General features: G+C 35.9%; 1 long non-coding RNA gene across 1 annotated transcript; it reads right to left on the bottom strand.

Annotated features, from left to right (window-relative positions):
* Positions 1-2670: 2670 nt before the first annotated feature.
* Positions 2671-7714, bottom strand: LOC119467291. The gene is made up of 3 exons (XR_005195828.1): positions 7627-7714; positions 2976-3040; positions 2671-2750 (listed from the first exon to the last, which is right to left on the bottom strand). It is a non-coding gene; the product is annotated as an uncharacterized LOC119467291 (long non-coding RNA).
* Positions 7715-21258: the final 13544 nt, after the last annotated feature.

Here is a 21258-nt window from a genome sequence, read left to right as displayed (position 1 = left end):
TTTAAGCTGGGAGGGAGCCCCACCTTCTCTAAGACCCCAGGCCAATGAAAGGAGTTCCTTAGAACTTCCGCTGGAGTGACTCTTAGTTTCTTCCCACGCCCACAAAATTTAAACATAAACCGTTAAATCTCCCAGATGGAGAGAGATGGGAGGAGGGCATGGCACTAGGAAGTTCTTGCCCTTAAAACTACGCCCCCTTGTGGACCTGGAAAGAGAGCACATTCTCTCATTCATGTTTTGTGGAAGGCCGAATTTAAGAGCAATAAACTAGGATATTCAGTAGAAGAAATCTCTGAGCAAAGTATTCAGCGAACTACATGGCTTCTCTCAACTGCTTATTGTAAAATTCAAGAGAGAAGTAAGTTAAAGACAGAATTTAAAAGAAAAAGGAAAGCAGAATATTAAGATTTGGAAAACTCTCAGCCTGGCCATGTAAAGTCTAAAAGAATGTGTTAAGGAAAGTAAACCAAGGTTGTATCCAAACAGCCCACAGATAAGAAGATTAGTATGAATAGAGGGAAGCCCTGGAAGGCCTTCTAGAGATTTTTGGGACTGCCAGTCTCATCACAGGCCCAGAGTGCTGGGACTTTTAGGGCAGAATTATTATAAGAGAGGGGCTCAGGGAGTTTATAGAACCTCAGAGATCAATTCCCAGGACTGCCTTAAGTCTCTGCTCCCTGCAGTCTGGTACAGGGCTCCTTGGTTGCCCAAGTTGTAGCTCAAGTGGGCCCAGGGATATAGAGACCATGAACTGAGGTAGTGTTCACACGGTGCTGATTCTGCATGCTCACAGGGTACACGAGCTGTGCAGGCATGGCTACCTTCACCTAGATTCCAAAGATGCCACAGAGAGCCCTTAGTAGGGCAATGCTTCTTGAAACCATGAGGGAAGGGCCACTCACAAAATTTCAAAACTGTAGAGCCACCAGCCAGCAACTCCAGCCTGGGAGAGATTGAAGGCACAAGACTCCAACCAGTATGAGCTGTGTCATGTGCTATTCTCAGCAAAGCCCTGGGGATGGAACTCCTAGGGATGTGGAGGTCCAACCCAGAAGATGGGGCACTGGAGTTAAAAAAGATTATTCTCAGACCTTGAGATTTAATATTTGCCCTGTTGAGTTTTGACCTTTATAGGGATCTATTATTTCCTTCTTTTTCCAATTTCTTCTTTTTGGAATGGAAATGGCTATCCTATGCCTGTTCCTCTGTTGTATTTTGGAAGCACACAACTTGTTTGATTTAACAGGCTCTCAGCTAGATAGCAATTTGCCTTATATGAATGACACAAAGCTTTGAGTCTCACCTGTAACTGATTTAGATGACGTGTAGATGAGACTTTGGACTCATTAATTGATTTTGGATTAATTAATGCAATTAATTAATTAATTTAATTTAATTGGGGATCCAGCGGAAGAGTGCCATGGTTGGAATGTTTTTATCCCTTCTAAAATTCATGTTTGAACTTAATCTCCAATATAACAGTACTAAGAAGTGTGGCTTTTAGGAGATGATTGGGTCATGCAGGCTTTGCTCTCATGAATGGGATTAGATGCTTTTGTAAGTGGGCTTGATGAAAGGAGTTTGCATTTCTTTAAATCCCTTCTGCTATGTGATGACAGCTACTTGGCACCATCTATAAGGAACAGGACTTCACCAGTCACTGAACCCGCTGGCACCTTTATCTTGCACTTCCCAGCCTCCAGATCTGTGAGAAATAAATTTCTATTTTTTAAAAGATAGACTGCCCACTCTTAGGTTTCTTGTTATAGTAGCACAAACAGATGAAGACAGTAGTTAAAGGTGGGACCATGATCTTTTTGTATGGGAGTATAAGTTCATGCAAGGAACGCACCACAAAAGTTTGTACTTTATAGGAACAGTAAATCACTGTTGAATAAATAAAGGCAGTATCTGAGTAGCCAATTTCCTGTGTCATCACAAAGATAGGCTTAGCTGTCACCATGGCTTCTTGTACCTGCAAATGTTATGGAGATTATTAGCTATTCAATAAACTGTGCTATTGGTAAAGTCTGTGTATAGCAAGGAAGTACTCTTTCATTTGTGAATGTATTCACTCCATATTTACCTCCTCCAAATTTGGCTTCTGTTTGTTCGAATGTGTAGACAAAAGTTGATATGACTTATTCTGTCACCTTTCCTGGAGATATTATTTATAGTTCATTAGTAGTTGGTAGATGACGCCAATTTGGCATACCAAGAAATAAATTCCCAGTACAAGTACTATAGACATTTGGTTGAAGAACATTTAGATTATCTCTGATATTTTCTCAAAATCAGTATCTCAGGTATTTTCTCAAAAATCATACATCAAAGAGGATGATTTACTTCTGGGGCAACACTGCAGGCAGTTCTGCCTTATCTCCACAATAACTATGAAAAGGAAACAGCAACAACAGACTCCAAAATTACCAATATTGCGTCATGAGTAAAAGTCACCATTTATGGAGTTAAACAGCCTTTGTTAAATTCTAGCTTCTACAAAAATGCAAAAATTATTCAGGTGTGGTGATGTGTGCCTGTAGTCCCAGTCACTTGGGAGGCCGAGGTGGGAGGATTGCTTGAGCCAGGGAGATTGAGGCTGCAGTGAACCATGATCGCATCAGGCACTCCAGCCTGAATGACAGAGTGAGACTCCATCTCAAAAAGAAAAAAATATTCCGGCCTCCGCTACCTTCTTGCTTGTGATTTCCTTCAAGGTACTTAACTTCTTCAGGCCACCTGTTCCTCATCTATAAAGTGAAAATGACAGTAACATCACTTTCATAGTGTTGGGAGGATTTAAACAGTCAATAAAGTTAATATACCAAGCATGTAGAACAGTGTACACAATAAATATTAGTTTTGTTATAGTTGTGTCTCTCTTTATTTTCATGTAGGAATTAATATAATATCTTTCTCATAAAAAGGGTTTAATTCACTGTGCTGACATATTTGGGACACTTTGAAATTCTTACTTCTCTGAAAATGATTCCAGTCTTTGCTTCTGTGCAGTGACCAGCATTTTGAGTGAGACTCCATTCTGTGTTTAATAAAAAGAAGTATTTTTACTAAGTAATCAGAAATCAGAGTACTTTGTGTATTTATTTCCATAAATTATTTTTTAAGTCACAAAAGCATAAAGTCACAGAGACAATTCAATACAACTATGGTGTTTAGGTTAAAAATAAAATGTTTGATTTGGAGTTGATCAAAATATAAAGATAAAATTCTACTACACATGTAAAAAGAGTGTCTTCTTGGATTAGTCCCTGAATAGTGTATGCAAAATAAGTGTAAGAAATTCCAAAGAAAATTAAACATAATAACTTTTATAGCAATTTATCTTTGAAATTAATTTTAGTAGCTCAATAGGAAAATGGAAGTTGTTTAGTTATCACTAATTGCTTACCATGTATCAGGCAATGTGCTAAGCACTTCACATGGATTATTTTATTTAATCACCAGAATGAACCTTTGAAGTAGATGCTATTAAAGCCTTATTATATGTGGAAAGGGGGCCTCAAAGGGATAAAGTCTCAGCCAAGATTCTCAGCAGAATCATTGACTCCCGCTCCTGGCTTCTAAAGCAGTTTGCTACAGTGTCCTGACAATTTTTTTTTTCTTATTGCGATGTAGTCAAATATATACATTTTTTTGTTTATATTTTATTTCTTGTTTAATAAGACCTTTCTGATCCAAAGATTATCATGTGTTCACTTTTGCTTACTTTAAACAAATTCTTATTTTATATTTAGATCAGAAAGTCATATAGAATTTTGTGTATGTGTTTGCAGTGTGTTGTAAAAATTTATTTATTTTTCCTTCAGTGAAAAACCAATTGTCCCAACAAGATTCTTTGAATTGTTAACCTATTTGTCAAATTCATTTAAAATGCCATTTTAATCTTAAGCAAATGTGTATATGTGTGCATGTGTGTGTGTGTGTGTGTGTTTCTGGACTTACTCCTTAACTCTAGTTGTCTGTTGGTATGCTTTTACTGTACTATTTTAACTGTAGGTTTTAAATATAATTTGCTATCAAGTAGAGGAAATCCTTAGCATTGTTCTTTTCATGTTTGTCTGGACTATTCTCACACGTGTTACAACCAGATGTGTTTTGAGAATGTACTCCTTGAAGGCAAGAGACCAATCAGATTCCTCTTTGGATTTTCTTGTTATTTATCTATTGTTTTCTCTGCTAAAGCCCATCCTTCTGCATTTTGTGCTGTGGTGTAAAATGCATTTGCTAGACTCAATATGAGTTGAATTGGCTCCCTGTTTGTGGGCATGAGGCACTGCAGGGTCATTTTCCATTTGGGTTTCCAGAAGCAAAAGACAGTGAAGGCTCTCATTTCCTGTTTCACCTGGTGTTCTCATCATGACCTGGTCCATGCCTTTCAGTGATCTGAGCACCAACTATGCCATGCCTGCTCAGTGGCTGATGCTCCAGTTGTGCCTCCAACCACCCCACTCTCTGCCTCCTAAAAACCAGCTGTGCTCTAATATGTTGCAGACTGAGCATCCATGGGGAGGTATCTCTTAGAGATCCCCATCCCCGCTGTGGGCATTTCCCTCAGAAGTAGTCGTGAGTCCAGTCTCACAGTTTCAAGCACCAATCCTATAGTGGCTTCTCCTTTTCAATCTTCTGCTTTCTGATAACATTACCACTTCCATTTCATTTCCCTAGCCTAAAAGCTGCTGACATCTTCCTATGCTTTTGAGCTCTTGTTGTCACCTTTCCTTCTTTGCTTTTTCAGAATTTCCATACCCATGTAACTAATCATCCCTATTCAGTATCCTCTATCAGCAATACCTAGTGTGGTTTTTGCTTTTCTGCCTTGTCTTTGACCTATTTACCTACAGTTCTTATTTCAATGCATATTAGTAGTAAATCTGATGTTTAAATTCAATCTTAAATCTAATTATCTATTGTAATTTTTTCTTAGTTCAGTATTTTGGGTAACATTTTGAATACTCAAATACTTCTATTTCATTATTTTTAATGGAATAATTCTAATAATTACAAAAACCTTTACTTTCTCCCTAAATTTTAATGATTCCAGATAGCTTTTTTTTTTAGCACTATAAACAGGCCAAAAGTTAAAATGGAAAATATTTGTTATTCAAAAGTATTTTCTATAAATATCAAAGTTGATTTTGTATCTCATCTTAGAATAAGACAATGTAAAGAAGAGCTTATTCCCTGTTTAGTTAATGGTTTAAAAAGATCCTTGTGGTAGTACCTACCAGCCAGACCAATTAAACTTTGACTTATGTATATTTATGAGGCAGCCACTTTAAAAATAAGAAAATAAGATACCTGTATGACTTAATGGGGTCTAAATACCATTAAGAAAAACTACTTTTAAGTTTAAAAGAGAACAGATGGAAGATTCACATGGTATTTTGGACATAATTCCAGCACAAATCAGAAATGTAAAAACAGAAAATAGGCCAAAAATTGGACCGAAATGTTAAAAAACAATTATGTGTACTGCACAAATTCCAGTAGTTTTATAAAAGTACATAACATGGTATTAAAGGGTGCATACTATCATATAATCCATATTTGTGTGTTTTACCTATATCTTAAACAGATATATATTTGTATATATACATAGCCAATCGCCTTCTTGACAGATGTATTAGCAGGTTTTGATGACTTGTGCAAAACATTAAGAAGTAATTAGGAGAGCATCCAAAGCTAGTCAGCACATTAATAGGTCCAGAAAGTTTATATTGGATTTCCTTATATTTGCTAGGTACTCTTATTTTCTGAAAATGGGTCAATTCTTTTAACAGTTACAAATCAGCTTAATGTGTAAAATAATCACACAGTGTCATGGATTCATGTAAAAAAGCCCTTCCTTCACTCTTTTGCTTCTTATTTGTAGACTGTTCTGGAAGAATGGAATGGATCAATTTCTGGTTATTGCTATAGCTGTAAAATCAGTTCAACATTTTAAATTGATCTGCTGTTCATTTCTTTACATTTCTACTAAAATCTTAAACAAGGTAAAGTTTAAAAACAAGTGAAAGAGATGTTTCAAAAATTATCCAGTAAATCTCTGCATTTGGAAATGTTAAAGTCAAAATTGTATATGATTATTAATGTGATCTAAAACATTCATATTACTTGGCATATTCTTATACTCAAAGTTGTTTATTAATTAGCTATAATTCAGTTAAAGCACACATTTCCTTAAAATTGCTTTACTTCTCCACTGACCACTAGCAGTAGAGAAAGGGTCACAATTTGAGAAAACCTGCCATGTCTACCAATGGCTCATAACACTGAGGAGTGAACCATGGAACGCAAGTAGAAATGAGATGTGGTGATTATCTGGCTAATTGTTATCAATGTAGTCTGCAGACAGTAATTCAGAAGAGGAAAAAACCTTTACGATTTAACATATTGAGTTTGTCTATTGATCAAATTAATTGGATGATTTCCAAATCTCCACTTTACTGAGTATTTTATTGACACAACCTTTGACCGAGAAGAATATAGATTTCAAAATGCCTGTTTTTATAGACAGGAAATCAATTTTGTTATTTTAATAAATATAATTGTTTGAGCAAAAGAGTTGGCTGAACAATGAAAGGATAGCTGCTATGATTGCTCGGTATGTATAGGACAGGAAAGTGGAACTGAACATGGAGGAAACAAATTTTCAACACTGATGGTGCTATGAGGAAATGGGCTTAAAACAAAAGAACCAATAGAATAATTTTGCATTTATGCAGAAATATTACATTATAAAAACAGAGTAGATTTTACTATTTATTTCTCCTTATTTTGCGGCATGTTTGAAATTTCTATAAAAATATAGTGGAAAAAAAGCTTCTCAGTGGTTTGGGAACCAAATAATTTAAAGATAATTAGTTTTCAGTCTGCAAAACTGGACCTAAAGCAACTTTTCAGGACCCTTCTCTTTTGTACAAAGTAAGAAATTTTACATTTTTGTAATTACCATTTTAAAAACATTAGTGAGTTAATGTGTATAGACATCAATTCACCGATTTTTAAAACAACACTATTAAGGCCAAACCTAAGGGAAACAGGCCCCACATTTAGTAAGTACTCACTATTTATCATTTATTACCTTATTCATTTCTGTCAATAACACTGTAAGAGAGATAATTCCCAAGATATAGAAGAAGTCAAATCTGTGGCTCCAAAAGATTAACGAATATGTCCAAATATGCTCACAAAATTAATGAAAATCTATTAACAACCTAGATGCTAAGTGTTTAACAGTAAGGAAACAGTTAAACAAATTCTGGCTTGCCCATTTAATGGACAATATTTTAAATATAATGATTACAAAGAATACTAATTACACTAGGGCATGTTTCGATACTAATTTAAAGTAAAAAGTCTATTCAGCATAAAACATGCCCATATGCATATGTAAAATTTTCTAGGAAAAAATACATTTAAAATTTTGGAGTTTGCCTCCAGATGGTGGGCTGTGAGAATTTAAAAATTTTTCCTGTAATTTTTGAATTTTCGGTAATAAACACCATTTACTTGTTTAATAAGGGAAAAGCCCTTAATTTTATACTTAAAAAAAAAAAAATCCCAGCTACCCCACCACCCCCACCGAGCCGCTCAGCTCCACACCTCTCACGGTGTCCACTGTGTGGCACTGCCTCCAGAGGATGGGACAAACATCACATCAGGGTCACACCATTTCCACTCAACAAACAAACAGGAGAATTCTTAGAGGAGAATGACACCAGGTAACTGCATCAAAACAACACTATTTGGACATAACAAAATACAGCTTCAAAACAGCATCTAGAATATTTTAAATTAGGCACATTTGTTTCTCTTTAAATTTTCCATTTTCATCTTCTCAAAACATTTATCCATCTCTAAACTTCAGCTTTCTAAGACCCACTTTAAATCTTTTTTGGAAAGAGGTGAACTGAGGATAAATAAACACCCTTAATGGAATAAAAAATATTCAGAATCAACCAATAACTCTTTGTAAGATGCCTAATGTATATTAAGCATTCTGGGAGAGAGGACAAGGGAAAAAAACCTTAAAATTTTTTTTTATGGAATTTAAAATGTAATATAAATTAAAATATAATTTTTTTTTCAAATCATGTCTTTTATTGGCAGTTGGTTTTATGAGGTCAACATCATCATGAATGGCTCTGAAAAATATTTTGTTATAATAAATGTGAGCCACATCTTCTACTCTTCTTCCTAAATATTCAAGTAACTAAATCCTTTAGACTGTTGGATCAAATGAGAGAATAACAAGATGAAAGATCTTTATCTCTAAATAGACCCAGATCATGAAGAAAGAAATATCTGTGAGTAAATAATAAATATAGTATCAAGATATGGCAAATAAAGAAATAAGTTACTTTCATATGTCAAAGCAACACTATTATATGCAGTACTTCAAATAATCATGATTTAAAGTAGAGCAGAGTTCATTTATTCAAAAACTATTCATTAATGTGTACTTTATGCGGACAGCATGCAGGACAACTAAAAATTAAAGTTGCATCCCTTGAACACCATAGAGTCTAATGAAAATAGAATGCTTAATAAAGAGAAATGATCACTCACAATTTGTGGGGGAAGTGGATCCTGAATACATTTTATCACATTTCAACTTGCTAAAGGGTTGTGCCTTTTTCTACCCACTTGATTGATAGCTCAGCTGAGCTTAAAATTTCAGATTGAAAATCATTTCAACTGGAATTTTGAACATGCCATTTTATTATCTTCTAGCATCCAGCCTTCATATGCGGATGTGGACAATTTTTAATCCTATTAAGATTTTTTTTCCCCATTGATTTATTTTATTGCATTTTAGGTTTTGGGGTACATGTGAAGAACATGCAAAATTGTTGCATAGGTACACACGTGGCAGTGTGATTTGCTGCCTTCCTCCCCATCACCTATATCTGGCATTTCTCGCCTTGCTATCTCTCCCCAGCTCCCCACCCCCCATCGTCCCTCCAAAACCGATTTGGCTTAACTTGGTAGCATAACCATGAATATATTTTCATTTAAAAAATGACTTTACTTAGCTTGACTGTTTGAATTCCTTTCTGTTGCTTAATTTCCAAACAAAAGATATTACTGTTGGTTTTAAATGACTGAATCATCTGAGAAGGGTCTCTCTGACACAGTGGACAATGTAGAGTAGACTTTAGATGTTTATTATACATTTTCATGTAATTCAGTAACAGATAAGACAAAATATGAATTTTATACTTTCACTTCAAAGAAACACTTTCTTTTTTTTTTTTTTTTTTTTTTTTTTTGAGACGGAGTTTCGCTCTTGTTACCCAGGCTGGAGTGCAATGGCGCGATCTCGGCTACCGCAACCTCCGCCTCCTGGGTTCAAGCAATTCTCCTGCCTCAGCCTCCTGAGTAGCTGGGACTACAGGCACGCGCCACCATGCCCAGCTGATTTTTCGTATTTTTAGTAGAGACGGGGTTTCACCATGTTGACCAGGATGGTCTCGATCTCTTGACCTCGTGATCCACCCGCCTCGGCCTCCCAAAATGCTGGGATTACAGGCTTGAGCCACCGCGCCCGGCCCAGAAACACTTTCTTAAGAAGACAGTGACCAAGTTGTCAGTAGGAGACTATATCAAGTCTATGCTGACTTTTTCAAGAGGGCATGGGTTAATCACTGAGAGCAGGCTTCTTAATCTGGAAACTCTCAGCTTTACCTCTTACTGATTTAGCTTCTCTGTGTCTCAGTTTCCTCTTTTGTAAAATTAGAAAAATAATGGCACTTCTCTTATCAAGTGGTTGTGATGGTATAGTAAGTTAACAGATAGAGAAGTTAACACACTGAAATGAATACTTAGAGAAGAAAATGCCCAATAAATTTTAGTGATTATTATGTTCTCACCTTGAAAGAACAAATACATACTCTATTCATTTCCTAGTGAATTATCATTATGTCTTAAAAACAACTTTCTAGGATGTAATTTTAAATTTAAAATGTTCATTTAATACTTTTGATCATTTTAGCATTCATTTCTTTTACTTGATTAAAAGAATATTATTACAATACCTCCATTAATGGAATGATTAGAAGTGAGAAAAATATACATAAACAGCTCTACATTATGGCAGAGGAGTAAATGCGAAAACTTTAAATTTAAATTATGTTATTATAAGCCTTGAAACTACACTGTACACAGATGACAACCATTAAGTTTGAACTTATCCAAAGATCTAACTTTAATTTAAATCTTTAAAAGCACTCTAAAAAATTGTAATGAATTTTCTGACTACTTCTCTTGTGGTAGATGTGATTCAACTACATTCAAGTACAATAAAAAAAAGCATATTTCAAAAGTAAGGTCTTGAGCAATATCTGGAAATACTTGCTTTTGAACGTAATTTGAGCATTCTTAAAATCCACAATCTAAACAGTCATATAAATGTGAACATTTATTTAAAAGCTTGGTTGATTAAGAGCAATAACATTAGAACTAAGCCAATGCTTTTAAATTCCATGTCTCCTCAAAAGTAAGCATATTTGTTCCAATGATATTTGTTCTGGGCCCTGGTAATTCATATCATCATGTAATTTTTTTAAATGCCCATATGCAAATATAATATAAACTATTTGCTATTTAGTAATGCTATTTTACATAATTAAGTCATCATGGTTTTATTTTTTCAACAGAAGAATGAAAGCATATCTATACTTTATAACAGATGACCAAACTGTATCAAATTGTGTTTCCAAATGGGAACAGAAGCATTGGTATGTGTACATTTTTATTAGAGCAGAAGTGAATCCAAAATACAATCTCTTGAGTTCAATTATAAAACCCATATGCTTGAGTGAATGCATGGTAAAAATGTGCAACTTCATTACACATTAGAGGCACTACAAATTTCAGCTTTGATTCAAAAACGCTCAGATTGCTAATGTGGCATATACTACTAAAAGGCTAGTATCATTGCTGTGTGGAGTGATGTAAACGGGCAAGTGAAAACATCTGTATTTTCTCTGCTCTAGGAACATGGTCTTTTAATCCAAGGGCATATTTGTGTAGAGGATAAAGCCTATAATAACAAGGAATGCTTATATTTTGGTTCCTAGTGAAGAATGAGAGCAAAGAAAAAATACACGGGGCCATTGGAATTAGACAAGTTATAGCTTAGCCACTAGTGCCAATATAAACATACTCTTAAGGTCATGAAGTATTCTTGCTCCTTTTCTCGGATAAATTAAAGATGAATATCTTTAGATGGGTCTTTAGAAAACTCAGATGTGTACTAAGTGAGAAGAGCAACCTCAAGTACCTGTAAAAGAAAAATGGCACAAATTTCATAAAATCTTTGGGTTTATAAATCTGAAGACTTGATGAGATATCAAGAAATGTCAAGATGAAAATGTATTTTAATTGTATACAAATGGTAACTAGGGAGCTAATTAATTCTAAATAATTAGGTTATGCTTAAAAGATATGTATTGAGTAATTCCTGTACTTAACAACTACCTCAAAGAACAAAAGTTTTAACTTTTGATCTTTTGTATTTCTAGAGGAAGCTATTTCATAAAGCAATAAACTAGAAGAAGATGAAGTTTGACAAACCCAAGTTCTAGCTCAATTAGCTGGCTTGGGAATCTGAAAAAGTTGAAATTCTCATTTGCCAATGTAGAAAGTAGACATACATTACCTCATAGAGTCATTGAAACTTACTGATAGATGCAAATTATTTGGAACTCATTAAAATGTTTGTTAATATGGCATGTATCACTTTATATTTTTTCTGTATTTATTCTTTAAGAGACTGTGGGGGACAGCCTTGAAAGCAGCCCCATGATCGTCACCTCCTGGTGTTCATGCCTTTTTATAATTCCCTTCCCATCATATGGGCAGAACATGTGACTTGCTTCTGACCAATGGATTGCAAAAAAGGGAGATGGAATGAAAATGATTACATGTATGTGATTCCGTAAGAGTATAACATTTGTCTTGCTAGAGCCTCTACATGACTGTCTTGGGAGAGGCAGGCTGCCGTAAGTCCCACAGCTGCAAGGAAATAAATTCTGCCCATAATCTGAAAGTTCTTGGAAGTAGACTTTTCCCCAGGTGAGCCTCTGATGAGAACGCGGTCCTGGATGACATTTTGAGTGCAGCCTTCTGAGACTCTAAGCAGAGAAGGACCCAGCTAAGTTGTGCCCAGATTCCTGACCCATGGAAACCTTGAGATTATAATTGTATGTCATTTTAACCTGCTAAATTTGTTACACAACAATAATAAGCTAATATACAGATATTACATGCATGTGTTTATTGGAAATGGCACATTTGTGTATTAATTTATACATTTAGTTGGATAAGTTTATGTAGCTCACAACCCTTTTCCTGTATAGTTGAGTTATTGCTACCATCTCAGCATAGGAATGGCCTCCAGGAATGCCCTGGTGCCTGCTGTGCAAATTCACTCAGCAGCTGATGACAGTGGGAAGGATTGGAGGACTGACCATGATGCTCAGTCCCATGAGTGGAGGAGAAATAACTTGTGAAATGTATAAAGCCAGAGTTAGTCTACAGAAAATCCATCAAAACCTTGTATCTCATATTTGAAATAAACCTGAAAAAAGAGTCCCCAAATTTGACAAATCTAACAAGTTGTGAAGCTGAGAGTACATTTCCTAAGCTAGAAATAAAAGGGATTTTTTGATCAACCATTTCAAGGGAGAAGTTGAATATCTTTCTATTCTCATTACAGAAAACAATATATCAAGATCAGTATTATATCAAGAAGCAGTAAGAAATGATGTAGCCAAACTGTAAGAGAACAAAATTATGGAGTTGCATTATTTTCTGTCCTCTCTTTATATTGGTGGTATTTTCGAGCTTTTAATATTGGTAATATTTTATGATTTATTTTTCATCCTAAATATTTACTTTCACATCCAATATAAAAATTATGATTATATTCCTTTTAAAATGAGGATCCAAAAATGCATAACCTTAGAGTTCCATAAAACCTAAATTCATCTCTACATGCAAAAAAAGAGAATATTTTTAAAATGATGCTAGCAGCTACAGTAAAATGAAGGCAGATAATGGTCCATTAGAATAGGCAACATAAAATCACTACTGATTAGACAAGAATAATTTTAGAGGGGTGGTATGACCAGAAAACAGAGGAAGAGAGTGGAAAATGATGAGAAGTGCTATAGCATGGTGACGGTGGGTATCCACAAGTTCTGTGAACAGTTTGGCAGTGAGATTTGGCAAACAGAGTAGGTGGCAGATGGAGGTGAATGTGAGGCCACTGGAGTTTTCTTTTCTGTTAGAAGTCTAACTTTGTATGTTGATAGGAATGCTCCAATAGAAAGGGAGAACTTTATAATTTAGTTTACACAGAGTAGCTGCATGTGGTAGCTATCCTTCAAGATGACCACTCCCAAGGATCCCATCTCTTGGCATTCACAACCTTGTGTGGGCCTCTTCCAGCTCCATCAGGGTTGGTTTGTGTGATTAGGGCTATACAACAGAAGTGGTGGGGTAGTAACTTCCAAAATTAGGTTATAATAGGATACAGCTCCTACTTGGTCTTTCTCTTTCTCTCCTCTCTCCTCTCTCTCTCTCTCTCTCTCTCTCTCTCTCCCTCTCTCTCTCTCCCTCTCTCTCTCATTATTTGTTCTGGGGAAAGCAAGCTGCCATCTTATGAACAACCCTATGGGGAGGCTTAAGTGGTGGAGAATTGAGAACTGAGACCTCCAATGAGAAACTGACCAATGGTCACATGCATGAGCTTGGAAGTGGATCCTCAGTCCCAGCCCATCCGTGCTATGATGGAAGTCCTAGCTGATAAGTTGGCTACAAAACTATGAGAGATCTCACTTAGATTCATTCCGATTAAGCCACTCTTGGATTCTTCACCCCTAGATACTGGAGATAGTAAATGTTTGTTGTTTTGAGCTGCAGTATTACAGAATAATCTGTTATGTAGCAATAGATAACTAATGCACCACAAGAGTACAGTCCTTGAGAACACACACTAGGAAGTGATATACAGCACAGTTGGATACACTGGGTGTTAATAGAGACAGGGATCTGCTTGTTTAACAGGAGAGAAGATAGAGCATATGGGTGTGGATGCAGGTAAGTTCATAGCTATGTCTATTACATTATTAGAAAATTTTATTTTTATCAGTTTCCTTTTCTCAAGTATGAAGCAAGATTTTAAATTGTGAATAATGTGAAGGGGCAGTAGAAGGGATTATACGCTTAAGAACTGCAGAGGTAAAAAACAAGAAATAGTCACCGTGCAGAATGAGAAAGAAAACTAAGTAGAAAAATATAATAGAACAAGGTTAGTCTTGAATTCTGTTTTCAGGTTTGTGTGTTGTATTTAAAGCAATTTCAGCCAACCAATTCTGTAATTTTTTTTTACCCCAGCAATATTTACTTGCTTGGAGAAAGCATAGAGAAAGTCTGGATTTAACTGATGTCACTGTTTGCTAAATGAATGCAATGGAGGGAGAGAGGACAGGGAATTGAAGGTATTTGCAAAGAAAGAATTTCAATGTTGGCACCTGGAATCTCACCAAGGAAAGAGAAGGAAGAACAGGAGGATGAGCAACAGTGAAAGAGTGGTGGTATAGTTGATGAACTGGAGCTCTTGCTAAGTGTGGTTGAACAAGGTAGTACCTGAGAGAAGAAGGTAAAAAGAGCTAAGCTAATGAAGGGGTGACTCATTTGAAGACAATAATTCAGGACATGGTAATGGAATGTGTGGCTAAGGTGAAGTAGGGCAGGGTGGGGAAATGTACTGAGGTTTTGCTAGGAGAGACTGATTAGAGACTAATAAGTTCAAGAGAAAACAACAACAACAGTGAATTCTTGAGCAGATAATACTTGCAGAAATGTGGGATGATTGACATTAGTTAACTACAAGAGTGAGAGGGCCAACACCAAGTAGTGCTCTGAGGAAATGGAGTTCAGAGTCTCAGTGGATGCCAAACCGTCTAGAAAATGGTTCTTGTTACCCTGTCACTGGAAATCAAACCTTAATCTAACGATCTTTTACTGAGAAAACTCACAAGCAAATGAAGTAAAGGGTAATTGGAGTCAGACCACACATTTCTTCCTCAGTTTCACCTTGCATGACAGCTTGGAAAGCAGATTGGACATAAAAAATGGTTATCTCAAGTCTCCATGCTTGAGAGTTCTGGGGGCTGCTGACCAGAGGTTTTCCTTATTATTATTATTATTATTTTGAGACTGAAGTCTCACTCTGTCGCCCAGGCTGGAGTGCAGTGGTGTGACCTTGGCTCACTGCAACCCCTGCCTCCCGGGTTCAAGCAGTTCTCCTGTCTCAGCCTCCAGAGTAGCTGGGTCTATAGCTGCATGCTACCATGCCCGGCTAGTTTTTTGTATTTTCAGTAGAGATAGGGTTTCACCATATTGGTCAGGCTGATCTTGAACTCCTGACCTCAGGAGATCCACCTACCTCGGCCTCCCAAAGTGCTTGGATTACAGGCGTGAGCCACTGTGACTGGCCATTATTATTATTTTGAGTAAGCCAGTGCCATTGCACTAAGCAGCAGCCCTGAGCATAGCCTAAAGTTGTTGATGTTGGTAACAATTTAGCCAGAATCTAATTAAAATGCTGCCTCTCCTAGACTTTACCATTTCCCAGCAAATGTGGGCTCTTCTACAGGTGGGAATGAGCACAATGGTCAACAACATAATCCAGCACTTGCTTAAGTCCATAGTAGGTGCTTAAAATGCTGTTGGATAATGAAGTCAATGTTAAGTGTGGATTGAGAAAGCGGATTTTCATTCTCATTGGGGACATATCAGAAGAGTCTAGGGATGAAAATATGTATAATTTCAAAAAACACATTGAATCTTATAATTTTACATTTAGAGAATAGAAACATATCTTTTTATTATAAAATAAAGTTATACAAAAAAGTGCAAGAATAATATAACAAATAACCATGTATATATTACCCACTTAAGAATTAGGAAGAATAGACGTAATTGAAACCCTCTGCACGTGAATCCAATCACTTCTTTTCAAGAAGTAGTAGTTTTCTCAGTCTTATTTATTATCCTCCAAGCTCTTTTTATAAGTTTTAAAATTATGTATCTAAAAACAAAATATTCTCTGGCTTTACATGTTTCTAAACTGTGCAAATGACTTCATACAGTATGTCCCATTCTGCAACTTATTTTCGTTGCCCTCATTATTACGTTTTTAGATTTATCCATGGTGTTGCATATAGCTCTGGATCATTCATATTGATGGATGAATAGCTGCTCTGGTTTGAATGTGATCCCCAAAAATCATGTGTTGGAAACTTGATCCTCAATGTGGAGCTGTTAGAAGGTGAGACCTTTAAGAGGTGTTTAGGTCAAGAGGTCTCTACCTGCACAAATGGATTAATGCTGTTGTCAAAGAAATGTGTTTGTCATAAAAAGATGAGTTGGCCTCTGCTTTCTCTTTTGCCCTCTTTTTACTTTTCTGCCTTCCACCAGGGATGATGCAACAGGAGGGTTCTCACAAGGTGCAACTGTTTGCTCTTGGACTTGCCAGCCTCCAGAATTGTGAAAATAAATTTCTATTCATTGTAAATTATCCAGTCTGTGATATTCTGATATGGCAGCATAAAATGGACTGAAATAATAGCATTCCACTGTCTGCATCTATCGTAATGCATATCTCAGCTCTCCTGTTGATGAATATTTATTTATAGTTTTTCTATAGTAACAGGGATGCTGCAATGAGCACTTTTAGAATTTATCTGGATGCACATGACTGTAGTGAAATTGCTGGTGCCTAGGCCATGTATATCTTATACTTTTTGATGTTTTGGTAAATTGTTCACTAAAGTGGTTATATCACTTTACATTCCCCTCCATAACAGTCTTTGTTGCTAGATATCCTCTCCAGTATTTTATAAATTTTAGTCCGATGGTTTTGAGATGGAACTTCATTATTTTAATTTGAAGTTCCCTGACAGCATCTAACTTTAACAAAAACAAACTCTAGAGAGCCGAGGTCAATAGTTTTTTTGTTTTCGTTTTGTTTTGTTTTATTTTTTAGCTAGTAGGGTAACTCAGTAGGCTGTCTCTGAGGTTCTCACTGTACCAGTGAAGGTAACATGCTCCCCTAGGCAGATGTATGAAATCTCCAAAGGTGAAACATAAGGTGTTTTGATCATCTAAAGATATCTTGGTTTTAAAAGGTAGAAAAATTCTAGGTAGGGAAAGCAAGGCCAAATGAAATCATATTAGTTCTATTACTACAGGATAAAACAAGAGCAAGATTGTGGCAATTAAAAAGTAAGAAGTGATTTAAGATGAAAGGGAGAGAATGAAAATGAAAAGAGTTTCTTGAAATTATGGGTATTACCGTGGTTTCTTTTGAGTCTGCCTATTTACATCTTATACTCAGCTTGCCTTTTACAGTCACGGGGTTATCCAATGATATCTTACTTAGGACAAATGGCTGCTAACAATAATCACAGAATCATAGAATTGTAGAATGCGTAGAAATCTTAGGAACTGTTTCATTTTATACATGAGAAACTGAAGTACAAAGAACAGTTATGCAGTCATATTAAACAGGTTTTAAATGAAATTATCAGAGGAAGAGATAACTAGGGCTCTCTACTTACTGATCCATGTTTACTGTGGGGTTAGACTGATTACCAATCATGATGAAATAAACTCCTTCTATAACTATAAAATGTTGGTTGAGAGCAGAGGCTTAAGATCACAGATGCCTGAGCTTGACTCCCAGCTCAGCAAATATGAAATGCATAATCTTGATCAAGTAATTTGACTTCCCCAGCCTTGGCGTTCTTATGTGTAAAACGCAGAAAGTTTTCATTTCTAGTTTTTCTAGTGTCGTGAAGAGTAGATGCCGTAATATCTCACTTTCTGGTACATGGTAAACAATTAACAAAGGGTAGATATTATATTTTTCTTTTAACCACTAAGTGTCTGAGACATAATTTAGTCATTTAATGTCCTAACATGAATTGCCAAGGGCACAAGGGGGTAAGTTTTGCTAGAGCTAAACAGGTGAGCAATGGCTGGTCTCCATCATAAAATGGCACTGGATGTCTTTAAGTATATTTTAAACCTGAATTTAGTAAGTTTTTAAATGCAATGCTCTCAAAGGTCCCCTATTTGCTTAGTTAGGTGTTTCCCTTCTAATGAATTATCTATTTTACAATACTTTGGAGTCTTCAGAGGAAGTGGAAGCAGAGTAGTTTTTCTGCCTATGTCTCTAATGTATTTCTTTATGGCTAGATTGAGATGATCGAATTTATCTATTTCCTTTCTACTCTAACCTTTTATTTCTAAACTCTAAAATATGCCTACCTCAATCTGTTCCATTATTTTTGAAAATGGAATGGTAGCCACTTAAAAATAATGCTTAGATGTGCCATCACTTTTACGTACCCCAATATGCCTTAACTTTTAATAACTAATCTTATCATTATTTTATCTTGCTTTTATGTCTATTGCCAGCTTGTTTCAAGATAGCTGACTCAGCACATGTATACACATTAGTTAACCTTTCTTTTCTACCAAAATTCTATTGAAAAAAAAAAACATGAAAGATAATGTCTATAGTCTGTAGAAAAAAATGAAAATTTCATCAGTGGGCAACTATACTGAGAAAGTTGTAAAAGCTCTAAGCTGACAGGTGAGATTTTCCCCTTGATCCAACAAAGCTAAAGAACTACTCATATGGTACAAATATAATGTAGTACTGCTAAAATGATAGGTTTTTTCAGGAGGACCATGAGTCAGAGCCAGGACTGGGGTGAGCTGAATGAGGTGAGTTTAATGTAAAATTTGAGAGGGTGTCCCCTCAAAACTTGATGATTAAGTTTAAATAATATTTTGAAAAATCAAAAGTAACACTAAAAAAATCAGAACTACTGATTTTTTGTTTTGCCTCATCCTCTGCAGTGGCTTGGCAGAGTACTATCAGTGATTTTGACTTATTTAAGACTTTGATACTTTGTTTATTACAGAATTCTGCATTACTTTTGGGTCTTTTGAAGTATTGCACTAGAGTATTATTTATGGTGATTACTGTGTGTTTTAGCTTAAGTTTTGTGCCCGAGGCAAGAACCTCACTCGTCTCATGAATCTCCCCTTGGTCTGGGCTGCAGCACCAGGAGTCCCCTTAAGATCAGAGGCAGCAGAAGTGGGCTCTGAGGCCATCTTTGGATATTTATTTAAAGGATTGTGAGTCTCTTTGCAAGAGCCCACTCTTAATGTGACTGGCTCTGATGTCTGACCTCAAGATAGAGCTTGGAGATACGTTATTTAAATAAGTGACAACTTGTCCATGGGAGAACTTACAGAATGGGCTTTGTGTTAGGGAGAGAAACAGAGGAGGGGTCTAAATATCTTTTGTAATAGATGAGATCACCTGTATGCCAAAGAAAAGATCCCTAGAAGCTTAAAAGAAAAGATCCCAAGTACCTTAAAAGAAAATCAACTGAAAATATGTTCCCACATACCAGGCCCTTTCCTGGTTATTTGCTACTGATTATTTGTAATAATCAGATGGCCTGTGAGCAGAACCCACATACCTTGCCTGGGGAACAGTGGTATTTACTTGAACTGGGGAAGCCTTCTTTAGTCCTTAGTATAGATCAATCACTATGAACATGAGAAAAGTCACATATTATAATGATATACATAACTATATAAAATGATAAACTCTCACCTTACAAAGTTGATACCAGAAATAGAAGAAAATTTTAAAATAGATGTTCATATCCCCAGAGATTTGAGAGGATACCAAATTCATAATATAAGAATAGGCTGCTGCATGCAAATGAGCTAGTCAGGGTTTGGAAAAAGTGCAAATTCCAGATAATTTCAATACAAAGCCAGAAGAATAGTGAAATAGGTAGATCATAACCTGAGTTTAAGTTTCATTAAAAAAAAAGGATAGCTTTATTCCTTATAGGATCTCTAGCACTTAGATGAGCTCAGTGCATGTTGATCTTATCTTGTCAGAGCAACAGGTTAGAGTTACTGTAGTACATAGTGCCATCGTTTTCAGGTATTCTCTACTCTACCTGTTGCCATGTGACATAAAGCATCATCTTATAGGGGAAGCTTATGTCCCAACCCCTTTGATATTAGGCTTGGCCATGTGACTTGCTTTGGCTAATGGGCAGTGAAATATACCACATTCAATTTGAAGTTTTAAGAGTCTTGAGTGCCTTAGTCTGGTATTTTTCTGTTGCAAAAGAATGGCATGTCTTTTTCAGATCTGCTCCTGTGCCTAGATGGAATGAAATATATATATATTTCATGTGTGTGTCTGTGTATATTATATATGTGTGTGTATGTGTGTGTGCGCGCGTGCACACACGCGTATGTGTATGTATGTCACAGAGCCACAGTCAACCTGTTACAATTGACGTAAAACCAAACAGAGAAATGAGCTTTTTGTGGTAACCCACTGAAGTCTGGAAGTTATTTGTCATCAGGCAAAGCTGATTAATAAAGTTACTGCTTGATTTTGATGTTGTTAGGAAAATTTATTCAGAACTTTTAAAATAATAATATGTAGTACTAACTAGAAAAAAATATAGTTAGAATTACCTATTTCAAAAACACAAGAATCAAAATATGACCAATCAAACAATAACTAGGAAATGAAAAACTAAAGAAGCAAATTAATAAGGAACAGAAAACAGAATAAGAGAAAAATAAGGGAAGCTAGTAGAAATAAAAACAAGCATTTTAGAAATAATATAAATGCATTGAAATTCCTTATTTAGATTATTAAGAAATAAAAATTAAAATCTGCTAATGTAATCACTGAATTTTTTGGTTTCAGATTATAACTCTTAGCATTCCAAAATTGTTTTAATGAAGATTTTAAAAATATTTATGTGACATTTGAATGCTTTAAAAAATGACAGTAGTCATTTTCATTATCCCAATCTATTTGCTTAAGATAAGGAAAAAAAATCCAGGCGTGGTGGCACATGCCTGTAATCCCAGTACTTTGGGAGGCTGAGGCAGGAAGATTTCTTGAGGTCAGGAGTTTGAGACCAGTATGTGCCAAAAGCAAGACCCCATCTGTACAAAAGATAAATTAGCCAGGTGCGGTGGTACACACCTATAGTCTTAGCTACTTGGGAGGCTGAGATGGGAGGATCACTTGAGTCCAGGAGTTCAAGGCTGCAGTGAACTATGATCATGCTACTGCACTCCAGCCTGAGTGACAGA

This window comes from Cebus imitator, unplaced genomic scaffold (genome assembly GCF_001604975.1).
Source record: "Cebus imitator isolate Cc_AM_T3 unplaced genomic scaffold, Cebus_imitator-1.0 Scaffold275, whole genome shotgun sequence".
NCBI classification, from domain to species: Eukaryota; Metazoa; Chordata; class Mammalia; order Primates; family Cebidae; genus Cebus; species Cebus imitator.
The sequence above is the reverse complement of the archived record's forward strand: the minus strand, read 5'-3'. Positions and strand labels throughout refer to the sequence as shown.